This window comes from Triticum aestivum, chromosome 3A (genome assembly GCF_018294505.1).
Source record: "Triticum aestivum cultivar Chinese Spring chromosome 3A, IWGSC CS RefSeq v2.1, whole genome shotgun sequence".
In the NCBI taxonomy this organism is placed as follows: Eukaryota; Viridiplantae; Streptophyta; class Magnoliopsida; order Poales; family Poaceae; genus Triticum; species Triticum aestivum.
In genome coordinates this window covers 463,202,098-463,220,550 of record NC_057800.1, presented here as the reverse complement: position 1 = coordinate 463,220,550, position 18,453 = coordinate 463,202,098, and positions in this window count along the sequence as shown.

The following is an 18,453-nucleotide window of genomic DNA, read 5'->3' as shown; positions in this document are numbered from 1 at the left end:
ACTGAGCTTTCTCATAGTCGATCTTGTGCTTCAGTTCAATGATGTGCTGAGCTAGAGCTAGCTCAGAAGCAATGGCGCCAGTGAAAGAGACGCTGAGGCCAATTGGAAGTTGCAGATCTTCAAAGCTGAGATTGGGGGTTTCAAACCACTCATCAATGAAGTTGTGGATGATTGCCACGTCAAAGAGAGGCAAATCATTGAAGATTTCTGCTTCTTCCTTGCTCTTAATCAGTTGCTCAAGAGCGTCATCTGCAAGATCTTCATCACTGGACAGATCAATGTGTTCGTCTCGCAGACTGGCAGCAGGGGTCAATGCCTGATCAGTATTATTTTTCATCTCTGTCTTCTTGGAGATACATGATAGATCTTCAGACTGCACACTGTCTTTAGGAGGTGCAGTAGCCAGTGGCTTCACATGTGAAGCTTTTGGAGGAGGAGCTGAATTTGAAGCTTTAGCCTTCTTTTGCTTTTGCGGCTTTGGAGTAGGAGCTGGGGCTTCATCAGTGTCGGCATCATCATCAGAATGATCCACTTTGGCACCTTGAATAGAAATGTGAGTGATAAGGCCATCAAGGTTGTAGAAAGGTTCGACGATATTGGGTTCAGCATCGCGTGTGCCGTCAGCCCGGGGAGCAGAAGGACGAGGGTTGAAGTCTAGTCCCAATGACTTCTTGTTTTCCTTGGCCGATGCCTTTGCATGCTGGAAGTTACGCTTGAAGAGATTACCGTCACGACACCAGAGCAGTGATGATGGGTCGGCATTTTCAGGCTGTGGTCCACGGACCATACAGGGATAGAAACCCTGAGCAATAGCTTCAGCTCTGGTCTTGAGTGGAAGGCTTCGGAAGAGAATATCACCCCAAGGACTCTTGATGGCATTCTTCTCATGTGACGCCCGGGTAATTAAGCTACAGTGATCCTCTACTAATGATGCCACGTCACCTTGATTATAGTTGCTAATCTCGAGTTAGTTCGAAACCAATTCAAATTCAAATTTAAAATATAGGCAAACAACAAAAGTTTTCAAACAATAAAACTAAAATGTCCGGGTTGTGTCAAATAATGCGTAGGTAATTGTGGTGAGGAATCCCCACTTTTATAAAATGCTTTAATACTCTAAAATGATTAAAACAGTAGTTAAAGCGATTAAATAAGTGCCTTTGATATTTTATAAAATCATAATCTATTTTACTTTGAGGTAAAACTTTTCAGGGTAGTGGGTTATTTTGAAACACTAATTTGGAGCTATTGTCATATTTTACTAAACAAAGAATAGAGTGTAACTTAAATAGAACAGAAAAGAATAAAAAGGAAAGAGAACCAGAAGAACAAAAAGGAACAAAGACCACCACCCCTGACCGGAACCCTAAACCGTTCCCCCCACTTCCCCCATTCTCCCCCACTCCCCCGACCCCCCCGGATCTGGATCAGGAGCGCCCAACGCTAGCCGCCCCGACCCAGGCGCCCCCGATGCCCACCTCGTCGGAGCCCCTCGCGGTCGTCGCCAAAACTGTCAACCGACACCCCCTCGCCCCCGATACGATACCTCGAGTCACCGCCCGAAGCCGCTCAGCGCCCCGCCGCCTACGCCGCCGACGACCACCTCGCCGGACGCCCTCGTCGCCTCCTTCCCCTGCATCGCCTCGTCTCCGTCCTCCTCTTCGACCCCCATTGCCCGTGCCCTACAACCCTGCGGTGAGGCCCCGGCCTCCTCTCTCCCTCGCCCCGCGTACTCACCATGCGCCGTCCGCGCCGCCTCTACACATGCGCCCCGCCGAGGCCATCAACCGCGCGCGCCCGCATCGGCCAAGCCCCCCGCCTTCCCCTTCCTCGCAGAACGCGCTGCCCGCGCTCGGGCACGCTCTCATGTGGCCTCGCGCGCGCCCGTGCTTCGCCTCTCTGACGCTGGTGCCGCCCGCACATGGTCGAGCCCTGCCCGCTGCGTCTCCCCTGGCCGCTCGCCGTGCTCGCCGGCAGCTGGTTGCGCCCGCCTGCGTCGCCGCCTCCTGGTTCCGCCGCGGCCACCCGCAGCCGCTACCGCATGCTGGCCTGCCGCTCGCCTCCTGCACCACCCGGCCCCCGCTCGCCCCGGCCTCCCTCGACTCGCCGCAGACCACACGCCCGACGCCGGCACCCAGAGCACACGCGCCCGTGCGTGTTCGGGCGGGCACCCACGCCCAAACCTGCTAGGCCTCCTCTGGGCCTATGACAGTGGGGCCCCACCCCCAGAACAAAAATGATTAAAAAAAGGAGTTTAAAATAAAAAAATAAATAAAATAATAAAATAATTACTTAATTAAAGAATTAATTAACTTAATTAATATTGATTAGATTAACCTAATTAACTTAACCTAACTAATCTGTTAATTAAACCAATTAATTAGGTTAGTTAGTTGTTAGTCAATGACATGTGGGCCCCCTGTCCAGTTTGACCAGTCAAACTGTTGACTGGGTTGACCCAGTCCATGACAGGTGGGCCCTGTTTGACCCTGTTGACTAGTCAACAGTTGACTGGTCAAATGCTGACTGGACCACCCCTTGACCCCACCTGCCAGCCACACATACATTCTGTTGGTACAATTCTGTGTACCCATAGCAATTTAAGATTTAATTTTCGAATTAAAACAATTTAGAAAATGATTTAAAAAACTTTTAAAATTAATATAAAATAAACCGTAGCTCGGATGGAAAAACTTTGTACATGAAAGTTGCTCACAACGACGTGACGAACCCGGATACGCAGCCCATTCGTCCGCCACGCATCCCTAGCATAGCGAACACGCAACTTTCCCTCTCCGGTTCATCTGTCCGAAAACGCGAAACACCAGGAATACTTTCTCGGATGTTTTGCCCCTTCACGGTACGACCTCATACCGCGTTAGGGCACCCCTAGCACCGCTACTTGTCATGTCATGCATCACTATGCATCTGTTTGCTTAATATTTATTGTTTCTCCCCCCTCTTCTCTCGCTAGACACCGAGACTGATGCTGCTGCTACCCAGTACGACTACGGTGTTGATGACCCCTCTCTCTTGCCAGAGCAACCAGGCAAGCCCCCCCACCTTGATCACCAGATATCGCCTATTCCTTCTCTATATTGCTTGCATTAGAGTAGTGTAGCATGTTACTGCTTTCGGTTAATCCTATTCTGATGCATAGCCTGTCATTGTTGCTACTGTTGTTACCCTTACCTGCTATCCTACTGCTTAGTATAGGATGCTAGTTTTTCATCAGTGGCCCTACATTCTTGTCCGTCTGCCATGCTATACTACTGGGTCGTGATCACTTCGGGAGGTGATCACGGGCATATACTATATGCTTTACACTGTTACATTACCTGTGATACTGTTCGGAGATGGGGGCTGAAGGGGCAGGTGGCTCCATCCCGGTAGAGGTGGGCCTGGGTTCCCGATGGCCCCGACTGTTACTTTGTAGCGGAGTGACAGGGCAGGTTGAGACCACCTAGGAGAGAGGTGGGCCTGGCCCTGGTCGGTGTTCACGGATACTTAACATGATTAACGAGATCTTGGTATTTGATCTGAGTCTGGCTACTGGCCTATACGCACTAACCATCTACGCGGGGACAGTTATGGGCACTCGACGTCGTGGTATCAGGCGAAGCCTTCGTGACGTCAGCAACGGAGCGGCGCGCACTGGATTGGACTGGAACGCCTACTAGGCTAGGTCTGCTTCCGGCCGCCCACGCAATGTGTAGGTGTGCTAAGGGCGATGGGCCCAGACCCCTGGGCACTTAGGTTTAGACCGGCGTGCTGACCTCTCTGTTGGTCTAGGTGGGGCTGCGACGTGTTGATCTTCCGAGGCCGGGCATGACCCAGGAAAGTGTGTCCGGCCAAATGGGATCGAGCGTGTTGGGATATGTGGTGCACCCCTGCAGGGAAGTTAATCTATTCGAATAGCCGTGATCTTCGATAACAGGACGACTTCGAGTTGTACCTTGACCTTATGACAACTAGAACCGGATACTTAATAAAACACACCCTTCCAAGTGCCAGATACAACCGGTGATCGCTCTCTCACAGGGCGGCGAGGGGAGGATCATCGGTTAGGATTATGCTATGTGATGATACTTGGAGGACTTCCGTCTACTCTCTTCTACATGCTGCAAGACGGAGGCTGCCAGAAGCGTAGTCTTCGAAAGGACTAGCTATCCCCCCTTATCCCGGCTTTCTGCAGTTCAGTCCACATATAATAGCCTTATTCCAGTTGATACCGATGCATACATATGTAGTATAGCTCCTTGCTTGCGAGTACTTTGGATGAGTACTCACGATTGCTTTCTCCCTCTTTTCCCCCTATCCCTTCTACCTAGTTGTCGCAACCAGATGTTGGGGCCCAGGAGCCAGACGCCACCTTTGACGACGACTCCTACTACACTGGAGGTGCCTACTACTACGTGCTGCCCGCTGACGACGACCAGGAGTAGTTTAGGAGGATCCCAGGCAGGAGGCATGCGCCTCTTTCGATCTGTATCCCAGTTTGTGCTAGCCTTCTTAAGGCAAACTTGTTTAACTTATGTCTGTACTCAGATATTGTTGCTTCCGCTGACTCATCTATGATCGAGCTCTTGTATTCGAGCCCTCGAGGCCCCTGGCTTGTAATATGATGCTTGTATGACTTATTTTATTTGTAGAGTTGTGTTGTGATATCTTCTTGTGAGTCCCTGACCTTGATCGTACACGTTTGCATGTATGATTAGTGTATGGTCAAATCGGGGGCGTCACAAGTTGGTATCAGAGCCAACTGTCTGTAGGAATCCCCCTTCCACACTCCTTGGCCGAAGTTGAGTCTAGTCGATGAAAATTGTTTTACTAACTTGGCTGTGCGGCCCTTGGGCCCTCGTCGCCATCGGGTGTTATTAGGATCTTTTATTCCTCGATCTATAATCTGGGACTCTGATCTCTCTTCTATTCGGGTTAAATATTTTGCTAAAATCTAACTCTAGGTTCTCGTTACCACTTCCTGCCGGAGAACCCTTTCATTACGGATGATCGACTGCTTCAACAGAAGGTTCTGACAATACTCTCCGAAATTTTCTCGATACCTTGTGCCTGTTGCTTTTGCAATTCCCTACCACCGAAAAATCCCTATGGATAAATACTTACACTTGTCGTTCTTACTTTTATTCCCAGTTGGTCTTGTTATTACAAGATACTCCGAAATACTCGTCGTTGTTTCGATAATCCTTTGAGCTTACTGCCTTGCTGTTCTTTGTCACCTGAATACCCCTACGGATAATTCTCGCACTTATCGAGTATCCGCTCATTCCCCAGTTGTTCATGTGTTTCACAATGGTCATCGAAATACTATTTGATCCTCCAAAAATCCTTAGTAGCTTATTGCTCTACAATACTTGTCTGCTTGCATGATGGATGCTTTCCATATGTCTGGCAATATTCATTAGTATCCTTAGGCACCATCATTTTGATCCTTCTGATTCAACATGAGTGCGAATGCACTCAATCATCGGTTGATCCTTTTAAATTATCTTTCCAGCTCAGATGTCATTTTGAACTTGAGCTGGTTATCGACCAATCAAATTGCTGTCGAATGTACCCCTAAGTATATTCAACTTATCCATTCTTAATCAGACCGTTGGCTTCTGATCCCTTGATTTGGGAATCATAATACCTCTGATTCTAAGCATCGAATCAGTCAGTTGTTTCTATAACCCAATGTCTTTGCATTGATTCTTTCTCTGGTTGTGAGCCGATACTCACATCAGATCCTTTATGGACCATCAGAACCTTGTTGGATTTTATCCGACAACGTCCTTCATATTCAGTAAACATTATGAGCCTTTCATCTACATAATGCCTTTGGTAAATTGTATCCTCTACTTTGTGAACCATGCTCTACTTTCGAGTTTGTATTATTTACTCCGAAATTTGTGTTATATGTTCCTAAGATGCCCTAATGGGTTGAACTTACGCCTTTCCTAATCTATGTGAACCCGAAAGATTTCACGGGTCATACTTATCTGGTATTGCACCAGGTAAAAACTACCAACAACTAATGTCATTTTCAAAATTTGAGAGCAGTGAATGAAAGGTTATGCATTGAAGAAGTGGGAGTCGACCTTAAACCTTTGTGTTCATGCCCATGGATACGATGTAGATCCTATCATTAAAGCCTCTCTTTATTTAATTATTCCCTTAGTATAAGTTCATCTTATACCTGGGATCTGGCCTTTTACAATCATGGTTCCGACCATGTTCTCATTTAAATACCATTTCTCATGCAAGTTTAAGCACTTGTCTTCTGCAGAGCAATACCCTAGTCTGACCTCTACTTTGATCTGTCATCGAGTATTACCCCCTGGTATCTCGAGATTATCATGGACTACATAACTATGAGTTCTTCACCAAGTATTGCATTATCACTGATTCCACTTTTCACGGGCTCTAAGTTATTAAACGGACACCGATAACTGAACCGAGTCCGCAGTATGGTTCAACAACTTTTGGTAATCTTCTTTACTTATGGGTTTGTACCCGATCACATCATTCCTAGCCTGTTTGGATGTATCCTTGTCGTGCCGATTTTTACTGTGCTACCTGGTCCTTAATCCCGAAGCACAACTTTCGATGATGAGCTAATCTTATGTCGATCTTCCTCATCATATCATTTGTCCTTGAACAATAAGCTTGATTTCGAGTTTGTGTCGTACCCATGATTTCAATAACTTTTCGCTTCATCATTCCGTTGACTTGATGTCATCGCCGATCGGTTACATCTTCTTGAAACCTCCAGACAAATGTGTCATGATCCTCTTTAAAATTCTAAGGTCTTCCAAGATATTAATTGAATTCATGATGAGAAATAACATCCTTGCCCTTGATGATTGGTGCTCCCATCGACCACTTTATTGCCTTCCCTCCAACACAAACTTATTCGTGGTCTGTGTTATACCTTGAGTTCCTTACTATCCAGCATTTTTTCTTAATTACCTTGGAGTATTACCATCTTTTATGTCAAGAATGGCGTGAGGATTACTCCACCTCTTAAGAATTCTTGGTACAGTGATACTTCTCACCGTCACCATTCTTTCTTGGTCCCCATGTTGTTTCTAACCGAAATACCGACAAATGGTCTATGATGTGTAAATTCTAAACTTCTAGCAACCCTATTGCTTTGAAGTTATTGGTCTATAGTTTCATTCTACGTCTATGGCTTATTGAATCATCATTCGAACGTTGATCGTGCTACTTAGCCCATATTTCAGGTGCACATTTCAACCAATGTTTAACTGTGTATGTTTTCCTCGAGCATACATCATTAAGTCATTTGATCTAGCTATTGTTATCTCCTTGTTCACATAGTTGTGGAAATCCATCTTTTGGAAATCTCAATGGATTGTTGCTGAGTCAATCAGTCACCTCCTCACCTCTCATTGAATTAATGATGAACCCATGTTCAAAACTCGCTTCCATAGTTCATCTCCCGAGAATCTTCGATGTCATCTCGACAATTTGTGTTGCACCTTTCTTCTTAGGCATCCTGAGTCTGAGTTATCCTGACACCAATCAGATCTGAATCCCGGTCAGATATGATGGTTGGAACATATTTCTAAGAGTTATAACATTGGTCTATATATGACTCTGTATGGTGATGTCATGCCTAACACACCTGGCCGGAGGACCTATTGTTATAAGTTTCCTTTTTAGCAAGGTTAGCCATTCTTCCATGAGGAAGTTGTAAGACTTAATCCATAAGTTGTTCCTGATGGATCCATTGTGTATCCAAAGTCCGACCCTTGCTTGAAGACCATGTCAACACTATCTCGAAGCATGTCACTGGTACTTCGATTTTCAATAAGAACATCTGAAGCACGATGCTAGATTTTCTTTAGCAATTATCCAAACATTGTTGTATGGGTAATGTCATGAAGTTTCTCTCCCCTTACCTAAAGGGTTTTCTACCTTATATCATGTCATGGATATCATGCCCTATTTTTTTCGTGGGAAGGTATACCCCTGAAGTATGTGTTCAAACAAATTTTCCTTTCCATTGTTTTGTTTACCTTTCTGGTGATCTATATGATCTAAGCATTAAAATTCTCCTGCTTATGTTAACACCTCGGTGTACAACTCTGTTAGTGAGACCCTGTTTCTACTATTGATGACTTTCCGGTAACCGCCGATGGACGAGAACTTTGCCTATTGGTCCGCCTCGTTCAACGAGCAGGAAAATGGTTCTCTTCGTCCCTTGCCCTTGGTACCGACGTTGTTGCCGACATAATCAACAGGCTACCCTCTGACATGCTATGCTCTGACATGCCCTGCTTGCATGATCGTGCAAGACGTCACCCCTCTTCCTACTATTAACCCACATGGTGGGCCCATAACCCACAGTTCCACAGGATCGAAACCTGACTCTCATGTACATCCCTGCTTCAAAGTTATCCCTTATGCTTGGCTTCGTAGGTAATTCGTGAGCCACCATCCTACTGCTCTATTCTGGTATCAGATGCAATGCTTACTCTCGCCGCTATGAACCCCTTTCTCACTCTGGTTTAGCCTTTGAGCAGCTATATATCTGCTTGGACCCTCTCATTGTACCTTCGTATCGTACTCTCGCTGTATTTTATATGTTCAACTCGAGAGATAATCTTATGCTCATTCATGGTTAACCCCAGATTGATTCCCTCGTAAGCATGTTGTCGTAGCCGAGCTACCCGTTACCTATTCGTAAGTACGTTGGAGTTCCCGAAGAAAGGACGCCGACTTCATCATGATGACCTGGAGAAGATCAACTTAATGGATCGACCTCCTTGAGAAGAGTAACCAAGACCAACAAGACCTGTTAGAATTCCGTAACCTAATCCCTTCCCCGCACCTCCCCTCTTAAATCTCGGGACGAGATTTCTTGTAGTGGAGGAGAATTGTGACGCCCGGGTAATTAAGCTACAGTGATCCTCTGCTAATGATGCCACGTCACCTTGATTATAGTTGCTAATATCGAGTTAGTTCGAAACCGATTCAAATTCAAATTTAAAATATAGGCAAACAACAAAAGTTTTCAAACAATAAAACTAAAATGTTCGGGTTGTGTCAAATAATGCGTAGGTAATTGTGGTGAGGAATCCCCACTTTTATAAAATGCTTTAATACTCTAAAATGATTAAAACAGTAGTTAAAGCGATTAAATAAGTGCCTTTGATATTTTATAAAATCATAATCTATTTTACTTTGAGGTAAAACTTTTCAGGGTAGTGGGTTATTTTGAAACACTAATTTGGAGCTATTGTCATATTTTACTAAACAAAGAATAGAGTGTAACTTAAATAGAACAGAAAATAATAAAAAGAATAGAAAACCAGAAGAACAAAAAGGAACAAAGACCCCCACCCCTGACCGAAACCCTAAACCGTTCCCCCCACTTCCCCCATTCTCCCCCACTCCCCCGACCCCCCGGATCTGGATCGGGAGCGCCCAACGCTCGCCGCCCCAACCCAGGCGCCCCCGATGCCCACCTCGTCGGAGCCCCTCGCGTCGTCGCCAAAGCTGTCAACCGATACCCCCTCGCCCCCGATACGATACCTCGAGTCACCGCCCGAAGCCACTCAGCGCCTCGCCGCCTACGCCGCCGACGACCACCTCGCCGGACGCCCTCGTCGCCTCCTTCCCCTGCGTCGCCTCGTCTCCGTCCTCCTCTTCGACCCCCGTTGCCCGTGCCCTACAACCCTGCGGTGAGGCCCCGGCCTCCTCTCTCCCTCGCCCCGTGTACTCACCATGCGTTGTCCGCACCGCCTCTACACTTGCGCCCCGCCGAGGCCATCAACCGCGCGCGCTCGCGTCGGCCAAGCCCCCCCCCCCGCCTTCCCCTCCCTCGCAAAACGCGCTGCCCGCGCTCGAGCACGCTCTCATGTGGCCTCGCGCGCGCCCGTGCTTTGCCTCTCTGACGGTGGTGCCGCCCGCACATGGCCGAGCCCTGCCCGCTGCGTCTCCCCTGGCCGCTCGCCGTGCTCGCTGGCAGCTGGTTGCACCCGCCTGCGTCACCGCCTCCTGGTTTCGCCGTGGCCACCCGCAGCCGCTACCGCACGCTGGCCTGCCGCTCGCCTCCTACACCACCCGGCCACCGCTCGCCCCGGCCTCCCTCGACTCGCCGCAAACCACACGCCCGACGCCGGCACCCAGAGCACACGCGCCCGTGCGTGTTCGGGCGGGCACCCATGCCCAAACCCGCTAGGCCTCCTCTGGGCCTATGACAGTGGGGCCCCACCCCCAGAACAAAAATGATTAAAAAAAGGAGTTTAAAATAAATAAATAAATAAATAAAATAATTAATTACTTAATTAAAGAATTAATTAACTTAATTAATATTGATTAGATTAACCTAATTAACTTAACCTAATTAATCTGTTAATTAAACCAATTAATTAGGTTAGTTAGTTGTCAGTCGATGACATGTGGGCCCCCTGTCCAGTTTGACCAGTCAAACTGTTGACTAGGTTGACCCAGTCCATGACAGGTGGGCCCTGTTTGACCCTGTTGACCAGTCAACAGTTGACTGGTCAAATGCTGACTGGACCACCCCTTGACCCCACCTGCCAGCCACACATACATTCTGTTGGGTACAATTCTGTGTACCCATAGCAATTTAAGATTTAATTTTCGAATTAAACAATTTAGAAAATGATTTAAAAACTTTTAAAATCAATATAAAATAAATCGTAGCTCGGATGGAAAAACTTTGTACATGAAAGTTGCTCAGAACGACGTGACGAACCCGGATATGCAGCCCGTTCGTCCGCCACGCATCCCTAGCATAGCGAACACGCAACTTTCCCTCTCCGGTTCATCTGTCCGAAAACGCGAAACACCAGGAATACTTTCTCGGATGTTTTGCCCCTTCACGGTACGACCTCATACCGCGTTAGGGCACCCCTAGCACCGCTACTTGTCATGTCATGCATCACTATGCATCTGTTTGCTTAATATTTATTGTTTCTCCCCCCTCTTCTCTCTCTAGACACTGAGACTGACGCTGCTGCTACCTAGTACGACTACGGTGTTGATGACCCCTCTCTCTTGCCAGAGCAACCAGGCAAGCCCCCCCCTTGATCACCAGATATCGCTTATTCCTTCTCTATATTGCTTGCATTAGAGTAGTGTAGCATGTTACTGCTTTCGGTTAATCATATTCTGATGCATAGCCTGTCATTGTTGCTACTGTTGTTACCCTTACCTGTTATCCTACTGCTTAGTATAGGATGCTAGTTTTTCATCAGTGGCCCTACATTCTTGTTCGTCTGCCATGCTATACTACTGGGCCGTGATCACTTCGGGAGGTGATCACGGGCATATACAATATGCTTTACACTGTTACATTACCTGTGATACTGTTCGGAGATGGGGGCTGAAGGGGCAGGTGGCTCCATCCCGGTAGAGGTGGGCCTGGGTTCCCGATGACCCCGACTGTTACTTTGTGGTGGAGCGACAGGGCAGGTTGAGACCACCTAGGAGAGAGGTGGGCCTGGCCCTGGTCGGTGTTCATGGATACTTAACACGATTAACGAGATCTTGGTATTTGATCTGAGTCTGGCTACTGGCCTATACGCACTAACCATCTACGTGGGGACAGTTATGGGCACTCGACGTCGTGGTATCAGCCGAAGCCTTCATGACGTCAGCAACGGAGCGGCGCGCGCTGGATTGGACTGGAACGCCTACTAGGCTAGGTCTGCTTCCGGCCGCCCACGCAATGTGCAGGTGTGCTAAGGGCGATGGGCCCAGACCCCTGGGCGCTTAGGTTTAGACCGGCGTGCTGACCTCTCTGTTGGTCTAGGTGGGGCTGCGACGTGTTGATCTTCCGAGGCCGGGCATGACCCAGGAAAGTGTGTCCGGCCAAATGGGATCGAGCGTGTTGGGATATGTGGTGCACCCCTGCAGGGAAGTTAATCTATTCGAATAGCCGTGATCTTCGGTAACAGGACGACTTGGAGTTGTACCTTGACCTTATGACAACTAGAACCAGATACTTAATAAAACACACCCTTCCAAGTGCCAGATACAACCGGTGATCGCTCTCTCACAGGGCAACGAGGGGAGGATCATCGGTTAGGATTATGCTATGTGATGATACTTGGGGGACTTCAGTCTACTCTCTTCTACATGCTACAAGACGGAGGTTGCCAGAAGCGTAGTCTTCGAAAGGACTAGCTATCCCCCCTTATCCCGGCTTTCTGCAGTTCAGTCCACATATAATAGCCTTATTCCAGTTGATACCAATGCATACATATGTAGTATAGCTCCTTGCTTGCGAGTACTTTGGATGAGTACTCGCGGTTGCTTTCTCCCTCTTTTCCCCCTATCCCTTCTACCTGGTTGTCGCAACTAGATGTTGGGGCCCAGGAGCCAGATGCCACCTTCGACGACGACTCCTACTACACCGGAGGTGCCTACTACTACGTGTTGCCCGCTGACGACGACCAGGAGTAGTTTAGGAGGATCCCAGGCAGGAGGCCTGCGCCTCTTTCGATCTGTATCCCAGTTTGTGCTAGCCTTCTTAAGGCAAACTTGTTTAACTTATGTCTGTACTCAGATATTGTTGCTTCCGCTGACTCGTCTATGATCGAGCTCTTGTATTCGAGCCCTCGAGGCCCCTGGCTTGTAATATGATGCTTGTATGACTTATTTTATTTGTAGAGTTGTGTTGTCATATCTTCCCATGAGTCCCTGACCTTGATCGTACACGTTTGCGTGTATGATTAGTGTACGGTCAAATCGGGGGCGTCACATCTCAGCATACTCCTGGGTCACAAACTTGTATTTAAACCATTGTTCGGCCCAATATCTTCGAATCCATTGGATTCGTATCTTGCGCTGATTGTAATCCTCTTCTGGAACTGTCTTGTACAGCTCTAAGAGGTCATCAGGCAGATCTCTTGATGTTCCCCCTCGATGCTGTCTGCCACCCTTCCTTGCTGATTTCTCTGTAGCCATGAACTTCAAACTGAATGGCCTCAACACGTTCAAAGGCTTCAAAGGCTTCCGCTTGCTGGTCAAACAAGAACTGGCTTCGGGTGAGTTAATGTGATGGTGTAAGAATTCTGCAAACGAATGTAGACTATGAGAACCAAGGGATTCTCCCATGGACATGTACCTGTGACAGCATTAGAGATGCGAGGGAAGGGGAGAGGTCATATGCATTCTCAGAAGATTTTGAAGATAAATCAGTTTGAAGACATTGACCTCATGGTGCGAAGACATTCACTTATGTGTTTGAAGTTGGTTCCAGATTTGTACGAATCCAGGAATAGGTACAAGTGAGGAATCTAACTCGTTATGAAGCTTAAGTGAATATACTAGGCATTATATGAGATGCAGACATGATAGACCTAACATTGAGTAGGCAGAAACCACTTTCGGTAAACAGGATGAATCTTTTAGGATCAAAAAGATGGTTAAAAGAGAGTTTTATTTACCACACGATGAACTGCTAGATGGGAAGAGTAGGAGACCGAGCAGTTCAATCCATCGTGCCCTAACTTGGCGACGGAGGACACCTACGGCGGCGGTGGAGAGGACGATGACCGCGGCCGGCATGAGGACAGCGTCGGTGAAGTCGCGGCAGCTAAGCACTTCGTCACTGGCGTCGTCGAGAGCTAGCGGTGGCGCTAGGGTTTTTACGAGGTGGAGAGGTGGAAGAAGGTTTTCTTGACCGCAGGGGACATGTATTTATAAGGAAGTATGCGGCACAGCGTAATTACGCAGGTGCCCCTGGTGGTTCACATCTGAGGGACACGTGGCAAGCATGCAACATACTCGGAGTTGTCCCACGTTCCCACGCCCGCCCGAACTGTCGTATGGTTGTTCCGACTTCTCCGGATTTCAGGCAATAAGGATAGAGCATTTAAAGCAGACTTAATGTTTGTCTCTATATCTTCTGCTGACAAGGACGCAGAGAAGACATTCGACAGTTTCAATAGAATGCATATGATTTGGACAGATAGAGTTTGAGATAGAAAGCATAGAGAGATTAGGGTCCGATCACATTCACTTAGTTCAAAAGATTCAACAGGGAAGACGTAGCCATAAGTGAATGCTGTAGAGGACAGAACACTAATATGTATATATCAGAAGACAATCAAATCAACATAGTGAAGATAATCATGAAGACAAGTTGAAATTGAAGACAAACCAAATGTGAAGACATAGCAAATGTAACGCCATGAGTAAAACACTTCAAACAGAAGAATTTGGTGGTGGCATTACCCACCGTATAGGAACTATTAGACCCAGACACGACGCACAATTATCGTGGCGCTCCAAAGTCAAATTCCACATTAATGTATTCACACTCAGAATGTAAGTCTTCATTGATTGAAGATATACTTTACTTCGTGTGTTGCACATCTATGTCATCAACATGCTTAAGTGTTAGGATGTGTGCCTAACCACAGGACATTTGAGGATTCCAAGATATTTAGCTCACACCGTAACTTGCAAAACCTCTTCTCATCCAAGGGCTTGGTGAAGATATCTGCCAATTGCTCTTTAGTGTTGACGTGTATGATATCAATATCTTCCTTCATAACATGATCTCTGAGAAAGTGATGACGAATTTCAATGTGCTTTGTCTTCGAGTGCTGAACTGGGTTGTTGGCAATCTTGATGGCGCTTTCGTTGTCGCAGTAGAGTGGCACTTGATTCATATGAATGCCATAGTCTTTGAGTGTTTGCTTCATCCATAGAAGCTGAGCGCAGCAAGATCCAGCAGCAATGTATTCAGATTCAGCAGTGGAGAGAGATACGCAGTTCTGCTTCTTTGAAGACCAACATACAAGTGATCGTCCCAGAAAATGACATGTGCCTGATGTAGACTTGCGATCCACCTTGTCACCAGCATAATCAGCATCCGAGAATCCAACTAGATCAAACTCTGAGCCCTTTGGATACCATAATCCTAGTGTTGGGGTGTGAGCCAAATATCTGAGAATTCGCTTCACAGCTAAGTGATGCGATTCCTTTGGTGCCGCTTGGAATCGGGCACACATGCAAACACTAAGCATGATATCTGGCCTAGATGCACATAAATAAAGCAAGGAACCAATCATGGAGCGGTGTACCTTTTGATCGAACTCTTTACCATTGTCGTCGGGACCCAGATGATGTTTGGCTGTCATTGGCGTCGTGAAGCCTTTGCAATCTTGCATCCCAAATTTCTTCAGGCAATCTTTGAGGCATTTCTCTTGAGATATAAAGATGTCGTTGCGTTGCTGACGTATTTGAAGACCAAGGAAGAACTTTAGCTCACCCATCATGGACATCTGATATTGCTCTTGCATCATATATCCAAACTCTTCACTGTATTTCTGATTGGTGCAGTCGAAGATAATGTCATCCACATATATTTGGCACACAAACAGTTCACCATCATATGTCTTCGTGAAGAGAGTGGGGTCGAGGGAACCATGTTTGAAGCCTTTGCTCTTCAGGAAGTCTTTGAGTGTGTCATACCAAGCCCGAGGGGCTTGTTTGAGGCCATACAGTGCCTTGTTGAGCTTGTACACCATGTCAGGATGTTTTGGATCTTCAAAGCCAGGCGGTTGTGTAACATACACTTCTTCTTCAACCTTGCCATTGAGAAAAGCGCTCTTCACATCCATTTGATACAGAAGAATGTTATGATGATTTGCATAGGCCAGCAGTATGCGTATGGCTTCAAGCCTAGCCACAGGAGCAAATGTTTCATCAAAGTCAATCCCTTCAACTTGAGTGTATCCTTGAGCAACAAGACGAGCTTTGTTTCTGACAACTTGACCATGCTCATCTTGCTTGTTGCGATATATCCATTTAGTGCCTATTATATTGTGCTTACGAGGATCAGGACGCTTAACCAGTTCCCATACATTATTCAGCTCAAACTATTGAAGCTCTTCTTGCATAGCTTGAATCCATTCAGGTTCCATGAAGGCTTCATTAACTTTCTTGGGTTCAGATATTGAGACGAATGCGAAGTGCCCACAGAAATTTGCTAGCTGTGTTGCCCTTGAACGAGTGAGTGGACCTGGTGCATTGATGCTATCAATTATTCTCTCAATCTGTACTTCATTTGCAACACGAGGATGTACAGGACGAAGATTTTGCTCTTGCTGATCATTGTCATCGTTAGAAGGATTGTCTTCAGGCTGAGCATTGTCTTCAGGTTGATCAGGTGCAGAGATGATAAGTTCCTCTTCAGGCTGAGCTTCAGATGGTATAATTTCTCCAGTTCCCATAAGTTTGATTGATTCACTGGATGGAACTTCATCTAGCACATTTGGCAGGTGCTCTCTTTGCGAGCCGTTAGTCTCATCGAACCGCACAACCACAGTTTCAACCACTTTATAGTGAAAGAGGTTGAAGACTCTGTAGGAGTGCGAATCCTTTCCATATCCAAGCATAAAACCTTCATGTGCTTTCAGTGCAAATTTTGAAGTGTGATGTGGACCCTTGATCCAGCACCTGGCACCAAATACTCCGAAGTAACTGACATTTGGCTTCTTGCCAGTAAGAAGCTCATAGGATGTCTTGTTGAGAAGCTTGTGAAGATAAACACGGTTGATGATATGGCATGCAGTATCAATGGCTTCAGGCCAGAATTTTCTTGGAGTCTTGTATTCATCAAGCATCGTCCGGGCCATCTCAATAAGTGTTCTGTTCTTGCGTTCCACGATGCCATTCTTCTGCGGCGTGTACGGAGCTGAGAATTCATGTGTGATTCCCAAAGTATCAAGATACGTATCTAGGCCAGTGTTCTTGAATTCAGTGCCATTTGTCACTTCTGATGTGCTTTATCTTGACGCCATAGTTGCTCATGGCTCGATTGGCAAAGTGTCTGAAGACATCCCGCATTTCAGTCTTATAGATGATTATATGCACCCAAGTATATCTTGAATAATCATCAACAATGACAAAGCCATAGAGACAAGCAGCAGTAGTAAGAGTTGAGTAATGAGTGGGACCGAAAAGGTCCATGTGGAGCAGTTCGAAGGGTTGAGTCATTATCATGATTGTCTTCGAGGGATGCTTGGCCCTCGTCATCTTTCCTGCTTCATAGGCACCGCATAAGTGATCCTTCTTGAACTTGGCACCCTCGATGCTTATGACATGCTTCTTTCTTGCAAGAGTGTGCAAGTTCCTCATGCCAGCATGCCCTAGCCTCCAATGTCAGAGCCAGCATTCTGAAGCTTTTGCTAGAAGACATACGGCAAGTTGTGGTCCTGCTGAGAAATCTACTACGTACAAATCATCTTTCCGATACCCTTCAAAAACTAGACACTTGTCAGATTCCATTAGAACAAGGCAACGATATTTTCCAAACATCACAATCATGTTTAAATTGCAAAGCATTGAGACAGACATTAAGTTGAAACCAAGGGATTCAACAAGCATGACTTTATCCATGTGTTGATCCCTTGAGATTGCAACTCTACCTAGACCCAATACCTTGCTTTTACCAGTGTCAACAAATGTGATGTGACTTCTGCCAGATGGATGTAAGGTTGAGTCCATGAGAAGACTTCGCTTGCCAGTCATGTGATTAGTACACCCACTATCAATAATCCATTCTGAAGCAGCTGGTGTCGTACCCTACAATGCAGTTAGGGGGATAGGCTTCACGAAGAGAATTGTGAAGCATAAATATTTGACGAGCAAGTGGATTATGAAAGCTTAGATCGAGGTTAGGACTGATAGGGCAAGTAGCAAGTGACTCAGGAACAAAATACATAACAAGACCATTTGGGCATTTGATCTTGCACCCTACAAGATGTTTAAGGTCCCCAGCAATAGCTTCAGACGAATTTGATTGTCGGCTAGAGACCTTTCCCTGCAAAAGAGAGTTAAGCTTTCTTAGCCACGCACATCTTCAAGGGTGGCTTCGAAGAAATGAGTCTAAGTGCAGCATCTGAGAATTTTGGCTTTGGAGCCCTAGCAAAAAGTCTTGCAGGTGGACAATAGTACTCATAAGAATAAGCAAAGTAGTTCTTGGTCTTATGAACATGGTGGTTTGATGAAACACACTCATATTCATAGGCCTGAGTATGGCTTCCCTGCAAAACATTTGCATTAGTGCGACTCAGGTGAGTCCTTTGTCTGTATGAAGCTTTTGGACCATATGAAGCATGTGGTCTGGGGTTTGTCTTCTTCACTTGTGGTGTCATGATGACATTCACATGAAGATTCTCCGGCAACCTTTTCGGCACCCAGACTTTCTTACAGGTGGCCCATTCTTGCAGTTAGTACCAATATACCTGGCAAACACTTCACAATTATGATTCTTAAACAGTTTATAGTTTGCATCAAAGGATTCATCAATAACAATGGGATTAGCACAGGTGAAGCCAGATAGGGTGGATGGATCCGCTGAAGGTTCCTTTGCAGCAACCCATGTGGTTTTGGGGTACTGCTCAGGTTTCCAGTAAGAGCCATCAGCATTCATTTTCC